The following is an 8,504-nucleotide window of genomic DNA, read 5'->3' on the forward strand; positions in this document are numbered from 1 at the left end:
TCCCTTCTGACTGGAGGCAGTGACCTCCTCCAGAGCCTTCCTGCCTCCAGCCTCACTCTCTCCAAGCAATCTTTCACGTTGCAGCCCAAGAACATTCTCTAGAGGCCGGATCTGGCCATGTCCCTCCCAGGCTCACGATACCTATCGTTTCTGTGGACCCCTGGAGAAACCCACCCCCGGAGCAGGGCTTACAAGCCTTGCCTGATCTAACCTCCCGCCTTGCTCCCCCACTCCAGAGGCCCCAGGACTCTCACCAGGATCGTTTGTTTCATCCTGCAAGGCCCCCAAGGAAGTAGGGGTCACAGTCCCCATTTCACAGCCCAGCACGTCCCACAGCCAGGAAGCAGCAACACCAGACTCGGAAACCAACCTCAGTGTGAGTTTGGGGCTCTTGCTGCAGCCCACCCTCCCCCTGGGACAAGGTGGTCAGTGCCCCTAGAATTCCTCCTGCAGCCCCTACCATCCTTAGACAGCCCCCAGCCGGGGCAAGGGGCTGGGCCAAGCTCAGGGGGAGGGCTCCCCAGCTTGAGCCTGTTTAGGGAGGGGACCTCACTCCCAAGGGAACAAAGAGCTTTGAAAAGAGAAACCAGCCCACCCGCGCCCAGGAGCCTTTCCGCTCAGCGGTGGAAGGAGAGGGGCTGGCAAACGCTGAAGAGGCTGGACTTGTCAAATCCCCTTTGGAGCAAATCCAAAGGGATCGAGACACTGCAAGGAAAACCAGGGCCAGGAGGAGAGCAAAGCAAGGCTGAGAAGCCCCCAGTCGCCCTGGCCTCCGTGGAGCAGACCGTGGGAAGAGACTCGGGGCATCCAGCGCCTCGGGCAGGCCCAGTTTCTCAGTGGCCACCGTGTGCTGGCGGGGAAGCCAGAAGCACCCTCAGTTCTGCGCACGAGGAGGCTGAGTGATTTGCCCGAGGTAGCCCAGAATCCACAACCTGCCTCTTACTGATGGACAGACACAGGCTCGCTACTTTGGAGACAGTGGTGGGGCCGGGAGCTCCCGGGGGGACAGGACAGGGGCCCTGTTGCCCCTGTGCCTTGCCTCCTGCCCGGAGTCAGAAGCAATTTACAGAGACGTAATAACTCTCCCGCAGCGCCGCCTGCTCCCTCACCCCTCCTGAGCACTGTAATTATTCCTCACTGGATCTCCCTGCCTCCACTCTGTAGAGCAGACCCAGGGGCCTCCCTGCAGGAGTGGGGCCCTGCTGTGTAGCCTCCAGGCCGGCCGGGCCATTTGGCTCACCCAGCACCAGCAGTCAGCGATTTAGAGCCGGCCCCCAAACATGCAAGCCTGGGGTGATCATTTGAGTGGGGGCCTTGGGCTCAGGTTTGCCCGGAGATTTCAGAACCCCTCTGTCCTCCCTCAACACTGCAGCTCCTCCCAGGCTTACCCACTCAGTTTGAGGCTTAGGTGAACAGAGTGGTAATGGCCCATCGGGGGCATAACGTGAGCCACTCCATCATTTCACAGTTGAGAGACTGAGGTCTAGAGAGGGAGAGTGACTTGTCCAAGGTCACCTAGAAAGGTGGACAGAACTGGGCAGATCAGTCTTGGCTCCTCCAGCTGTGCCCACCCTTCCCCCCCACCCCGAGTGTCCTTACTCATGTTTGATGATTGTGCTGGTGTAAGCAATGCATGTCTGGGAGCTCGAAGCCTCGGAGGCTGGGAGAGGCTCTGTGGTGGACGCCCTCCCCTCTCCCCTGCAGAGGCCAGGCTGAGAAGCTGTGACACTTCTTAGGCCAGGCTCTCAGCAGAGAGGGCCAGTGAGCTCCAGAAAGACCAGCCGATGCTCCCCAGAGCTCCCCATGCACCCATCCCCACATACCCCTTGGGCACCGAGGCTGGGAGAGCCTGCGGGTCCTTCCCAGACTCCCAAACCGTTCAGGAGGCCAATTCCCAGACTTTCAAGTGAATCCAGACCAGTGGGCCCCGCTGGACACTCAGGTGGCAGGGAAATCAGAAGTCAGGAGGAACCAGGGTACAAGGATCACCCTGTTTTTTTCACCCTGTCATGCAGGTGCCCAATGGCCACTGCCAAATGAAAAATTGAACAAAACCCCACATTGCCTGAGCCCCAGCCTCAGGAGCAAGATGAATTTGTCACAAGTTCCAGCACCCGAGCTCCTGAGGACGCTTGCAGTCAGCGCACAAAGGACTAAAGTCAACCCCTCCCCTGGGCCCAGGAAGTGCTTGCGCCACCTGCTTAGGGAAGAAGAACTCTGGTCACCTAGGCTATATCCTGTGCCACTGGCAGAGGGGGATGGATGGGAACTTTCTGGGGTTGGAAGTTCCCATGGCGTCTGGAAACGCCCCCCCCGCCCCCCCCCCCCAAGAGCCTGTCCTGGCATGAGCTGAGGGGAATGCTGGGGGAAGGCTGACAGGTGGTCTCCTCTGGCTCTCCTGAGCTCCAGCTTCCCGAAGAATGTGAAAACAGGGCATGCGGGGGCTAAGACCTCTGGGACACTCCCTGATCCTCGAGAAGGGTCAGCGAACTTGACTTTTGAGATTTTTGTCACTGAGTCATGGGGGCTGCCATGAGATGCACCCTGGCAGGACCATTAGTGTCCATGTGGTCCTTGGCTTTGGGAGTGCTGGACACTGGGTGGGAGGAAGTGGCTGAACCAGGAGGGTGGACAGGGAATCTCTCTTGGATCTTTGGTGTTTGGAGAGTCTTTTTATTTCTCGCTAGGACAACTCAAATGCCAGTCTGGTACTCCTCTCCCCCATTTAAGCTGAGGTTTCAGACAAAGGTGAGGGTGAGGCCAGTGGCAATGACAGACAATGGGGTGTTTGAGGTCAGGTCTACCACTTACTGGCTGTGTGACCTTTGACAAGTGATCAAACTTCCCTGAGCCTCAGTTTCCCCATCTGTCAAATAGGACCAATGTCCCTTTCTCATGGGTGTTGGGTGAACTGAATGAATGATTACTCGCAGGTAAGGTGCCCAGCAGGTGTCCGGTAGAAGGCAAGCCTCAGTAAATGAAAGGTCTTAGCTCCTGGCACCAGAGAGAATGGAGGCCAGGCTCCCCTCGGAAACTTTCTCTCCCGGATTTCCTTCATGCCCAGGCCAAGACAGAGCCCAGGTGTCCCTTGGCACAGTGGGTCGCCCGCCTCCCTCAGGCCCTTGCTGCCCACCTGGGTCCCCGTTCGCAGTCCACAGCCTCCTCCCCAGGGGCGCACTTCCAGGGAAGATCAAGATGGGACAAGTGGTGTGGCCGGGCTGCTGTGTGGGGCAGGGACCCGGCTCCAAGCTGCCGGGCAGGCGGCAGTGGGTGCTCCAGCCCAGGTGGACACCGAGCCGGGGCTTCCCTGCCTGCGTCCTTGGCGTCCTCGGCCCCCGTGCCCCGCGACCGCTCAGCCCCGCTCGGCCCTTACCTTGAACCATGGGAACGGCGCTGCCCCGGCCGGCCGAGGACTTGGGCGCACGTGACGGGGCAGTCCGGCGTCCGTCCCGGGCAGGGCGCAGTTACCGGCGGCCGCTCCTGCCCAGGCCACGGGCTGCGGCGCCTGCTGGGGCCGGGCGGGCAAGGCTGGCGCTGGGGAGGCCCGGAGGCCCGCGGGAGGCGACTGCGTGCCGGGGCGGGAGCCCCCTACTAGCTCCGGCTGCGGCCGCGGCTCGGGACGCGCAGTCTGGCTCCCTCCGAGCGGCACGCGCGGCTCCAGCCCAGTCCCGGGCGCGGGGCGCGCGCTGGCGGGAGGGCGCGCGCCCGAGCTGGCGGGGAGCGCGCCGCCGGCCCCGCGCGCGCCGCCGTCGGGGGCTGCGGGGAGCGGTTCGGGAGCTGTCCCTGGTGCTGACGGCTCGTCCGCCTCGGGGCTGGGGCTGAGGCCGCGCGAACTCCCTCCGGCCTTGGGGGGCACCCCCGCCCCCGCCCCGCGCCCTGCGGGGGCTCCCGTTGCTCTTCTCCTGCTTTCCGGCGCTCCCCGTTTCCACAGCGTTGGGATTGGGAGTCAGGCTGAAGCTGCTGGTGCTTACCCAGAGTGCGACCTTGGGGCAAGTTCCTTCCCCGGAGCTGGGGGCGGGGGAGTCTCTTTCTGGTTCTCATCTTTGAAATGGGTCGCAGAGGTGCCTGTAAGGTTGGTCTGAGAATGCAGGGCAGGGACGTCCAGGGGCTTGGCACACAAAGAGTGCTCAGCAAACTCTGGCCTGTATCATGGTTTGTTTCCATTTCTGGTGAGCAACCACCAGCCGGGCAGAGAAAGGGCAGTGCTTGTCCCGCCTTGGGCTGGCGGGGGGGTTGGGGCCTGCTAGCTGCCTTTGGATCTCTGAGGGCATCCATAGGGAAGGGAGCAGACTTCTTCCTTGGGACCACAAAGCACAGAGTTAGGACCAATGGTTGCACGTTGAAGGAGAACAGATGGGGCTAGTTGCTTCCTGACATAAGGTCCCTCCACCCGAAAGGAGTGCTCCAAGAGGCAGTGAGTGACCTCTGTTCCTGCAGATAGATACTCAAGAGGAGGCTGAAGCCACAGGGCCCCCGAGCTGACGGAGGTCTGGAATGAAACATTAGTTAGAGTATGTAAAGCATTAAGAAACATGCCTAGCACATTGAAAGCATAATATGAATGTTTGCTTGTTTGACTCTTAAGTTCCTTTTTTTTTTTAAAGATCTTATTTAGTCATTTGAGACACAGAGATACAGAGACAGAGAGAGCATGAGCAGGGAGAGAGGCAGAGGGAGAAGGAGAAACAGGCTGCCCGCTGAGCCAGGAGCTCGATGTGGGGCTCGATCCCAGGATCCTGGGATCATGAGCTGAGCCGAAGGCAGACACTTAATGGACTGAGCCACCCAGGTGCCCCATCTCTTAAGTTCTTTATAAGAAGCTATATCCTGGTAAGAAGAACTTGTTACTTCACTCCCATTCTAGAGACGAGAATACTGAGGACATGTAGAGGGGATCAGATGATCTGCTTGGAGTTCATTCCCACCTTATAGACGGGCTGAGGAGAGAAGGGTAAGCAACTTGCTCAGAGTCACACCACAGGACCAAGAGGGTGAGTTCTTACAGACCAACACACATCCAGCCTGCCACCTCGCCCTGTCAGGTCCCCTAGGCATGGTCACTGACCGATTTCCCAAAGCTGTTCAAGCCATTTTGACCCTGGAGAATTTCCTTGTAGCAAACCGGGCAGGTACCTCATTTCTCTTAACTAATGGAAAGAGCTGGTGCCTGCCCCGGTGAGTACCTCTGTCCCTTCCAAGCGGGATAATTAGACGTCACCTGCCTCATTTCCTAAGAGATCAGTGGCGGTGCTTGATTCGCTAATTAACTGTGCACAGTACCTGCTTCCACCAGACACTTATTTCATGATAAACATCACTCATTATGTGCTCAGTATGTCCCAGACACAAGGCTAAACACGTTGCCTGCACTGTCTCATTTAAATCTTCTCAACAATCCAGTGAGATAGACACTGGTATTGCCCTCACTTTGCAGCGAAGATCAGAGACTAAAGAGCTGCAGAGCAGAGCTGGGCTAGACGAAATCCCAAACACGTGCTCCTTACACCCTCCTTCTAGATTTTTGATGTTCTCCCCAACCTAGGAAAAAATACGGGAACATTAATAGAAATTCCATATAAGGAGGAGGGGGAGGGCTCGAGAGATGCAAACCAGCCAGCCAATCGGTGCCCTAGGAGTCAGCTTAGAAATCCTTTAAATTGACATTTTCCATCAAAATTCCCATTATGACAAGTGAGCCACTTTTTTTTTTTTTTTAAATTTCAGGACTGCTTAGATCCTGGCAAATGTGTGCCAAGAATTTTAAAAGGAGCATCACTGCCAAATCCTTTTTACCAACCAGCTCCAATGCCCTTCCACTTCTTCCCACGCCTGCTCTTCATTCACATGCTGCAGAATTCCCCAGCTGTGGTCTGGGTGGCTGCAGACCTCCAGAGCTCCTGACCCTGTGAAGCACTGATTTCTTTCCCGTGCTCTGCAGAGGTGGGCTCCCGGGGCTTGTGCTGATGCAATCGGAGCCCATTTTACTTAATCCAGGACTGATAATACAACATATAGAGTAGATACCCTTCTTAGTCTCACTTTACCGATGGTAACCAAGGCATGAAATAGCTTACCACTGGTCACATGAGTGACAAGGGGGTTGCTGCACTGAACGGATTTCATTTGGAGAACGATGCTCCGTGGTCACCACCAAACTCAACTCTTCGTGTGACCAAACCATGGTCTGGTTTTAAGCAAAAACCCCATTTCCAAAAAAACAAATGGGGGGAAAGTGAGCAGTCACTGGTCCGACTTTATAGAAACGATTTGCCGTCAGATTTCCTTAAATAGCAAGTTCTCCTGGTGCTTGTGCAAAAAGGATTTGAACTACACATAGTTCTTTCAGGTTGGCCAAAAACAGTCCTGGGGGTGGGAGGCACGGCTCGGTACTACCCCCCCCTCCCCAGCGTTCCTTCCACTACCATATGCTTTCAGTTACATGGCAACTTCAGTTTATGGTGGCCACTATGGCCCCATCACCCCCATCTTTCCCCAGCACAGAAGTTCACGGATATCACTCAGATCCAACAGATGGCCGAGTTGGTTGAAAAAGCCCCAACACGTTCGAACATGTGTGGCTGTTTACAAGGGTTTCTTTTCCACTGGGGGCAAATGGGGCTTTTGTAAGATCAGCCCTGTGCGCTAAAGATAGGACCTTCATATCCATCCATTTTCTTCGGGGCCAGGGTGGATAGCTTGTAGGGGAGGGGCTGTGATGACCAATGTCCATTTCTCTCTGGGGCTCCATAAAAGTATATGTTCAATATGTACTCCCTGACTTGATGCATAGGAATAAATTATGCCGGTGACTGCAGGCGCCTGGACCTTCTGATCATAGCCGCCCACCGAAGATAGTCACATATCAATTTGGACGGAGGGAATTACATTCTTGGAGGCAAAGGGTATGCAGCCAGCTGCTGCTTCTGACCTGAGTCTCATCCGGCTGAACGGCAGAGGAGCCAAGTGCGTGAGGAGTGAAGATTCGGCCAGGATATGAAGAATAATGACCCAGAGCCTTTCCAATTCCCTTTCTGGGAACCCTCAATAGGGAGTGAGTTCACCATCACTACACGTGTCCAAGCAGCAGCTTGCTGTCCACTCATAGCAGACGAGCTGGCTGAGCTGGCCCCCGGGGGACCCCTCTGGTCCAGGAAGTCCCTGAAGTTTCAGAAGGGGCGGCTGATGGCAGCTCAGCATGGGCGTCCCACTGCCTGGCCCCCATTTCAGCTGCCTGGTGGTTCTTAGGCCACCAAAGGGGGGCCCCATGTGGAGTCTTCCAAGTTCTTCTTTCCCTGAATGGGCACTGGGCCAAATGACCCAAGTGGTTGCTGTTTCCACCAGCATGTACTTCTGGAAATTGCCAGCGCCTTCGGGCAATTACTAAATTAACCTTTGTTTGGTCTTTGAATTGTTTTCTTTGCCCCGGGTCTGCACTCCTGAAGGGTTTTGCTGTTGATCGAATGGGCTCTGTGGATCCACTTACGTCACTGAACCTGTGTCTACCCAATTCCAAAATATCCATCCAGGTCAAACCCATTTAGAGAATATATATATATATATTTTAAAGATTTTATTTATTTATTTGACAGAGAGAGACACAGTGAGAGAGGGAACACAAGCAGGGGGAGTGGGAGAGGGAGAAGCAGGCTTCCCGCTGAGCAGGGAGCCCGATGCGGGGCTCGATCCCAGGACCCTGGGATCATGACGCGAGCTGAAGGCAGACACTCAACGACTGAGCCGCCCAGGCGCCCCTAGATTTTTTTTTTTTCTTTTTTTTGAGAGATGAGCAATGCCATGACATTGCCATTATTTTGTGATTTTTGGCTAGGCAGAGTGCACTCACATTCCAGATCAAGGGCTTTGGATTGGGTGTCTTTTGGACGTGACTGGGAGAATAACAAGGCATCGAAGCATGCAGGAGAGAGCAAGAACGAGAGGGTTAGAGACTGAGCGTGCAGAGGGACGGGAGTGGGCGGGCTGGGGGTGCCTGTGGGTGCTCGGGCACACGTGGCGTGCGCGGTGTTTCCATTGCTCTGGTTTGAAAAGACAGCCTCGTCTGTTTGAACAGAAATTACTGGTGGTTTTCAATTACTGCAACATTTTACAACGTTGTGACAGCAAAGCTTGATATGCTCATTCTTTAGGAATCTTCGAGGATGATGGATGAGGATGAGGTGACGCTGAGCGAGGTGCCGCGGATCAAGCAAAGGTCCCTCGGGGCTCCTTGGGTGAATCACAGTTCATCGTGACAAGTCCTGCCAAGGGTGGGGCGTGAGGCGGGGGCTACGGAAGATTCTTCCATCTCCTCCATTTCTGGGAATGTTTCTCCAGAGAAGCATTAACAAGAGCTCTGGTGATCTCATCTTCGCTTCCCAGCCAGCCCACTCTCCACAGCTTGAGCAAATCCAGGCAGTGCGTGCATGGACTCGTTCATTCATTCACGTGCCACACACTGTGGGTGCAGAGACGGAGCTGGAGGCCCCGGAGTCGGGGAGCTCAGAGCG

General features: G+C 55.9%; 1 protein-coding gene and 1 long non-coding RNA gene across 2 annotated transcripts in view; one reads left to right on the top strand and one right to left on the bottom strand.

The window, feature by feature from the left end:
* Positions 1 to 3,613, bottom strand: part of FAM163B (family with sequence similarity 163 member B) — a 26,329-nt gene extending 22,716 nt beyond the window's left edge. Inside the window, exon 1 of the mRNA XM_036108428.2 lies at positions 3,374 to 3,613. The gene's annotated coding sequence lies outside the window, so the exon portion shown is untranslated. The remainder of the gene's footprint in view (positions 1 to 3,373) is intronic.
* Positions 3,614 to 4,869: 1,256 nt separating this feature from the next.
* On the top strand, positions 4,870 to 7,402 carry LOC118545883 (uncharacterized). The gene is made up of 2 exons (XR_004922270.2): positions 4,870 to 4,991; positions 5,725 to 7,402. It is a non-coding gene; the product is annotated as an uncharacterized LOC118545883 (long non-coding RNA).
* The last annotated feature ends 1,102 nt before the right edge of the window (positions 7,403 to 8,504 follow it).

This window comes from Halichoerus grypus, chromosome 14 (assembly GCF_964656455.1).
Source record: "Halichoerus grypus chromosome 14, mHalGry1.hap1.1, whole genome shotgun sequence".
NCBI classification, from domain to species: Eukaryota; Metazoa; Chordata; class Mammalia; order Carnivora; family Phocidae; genus Halichoerus; species Halichoerus grypus.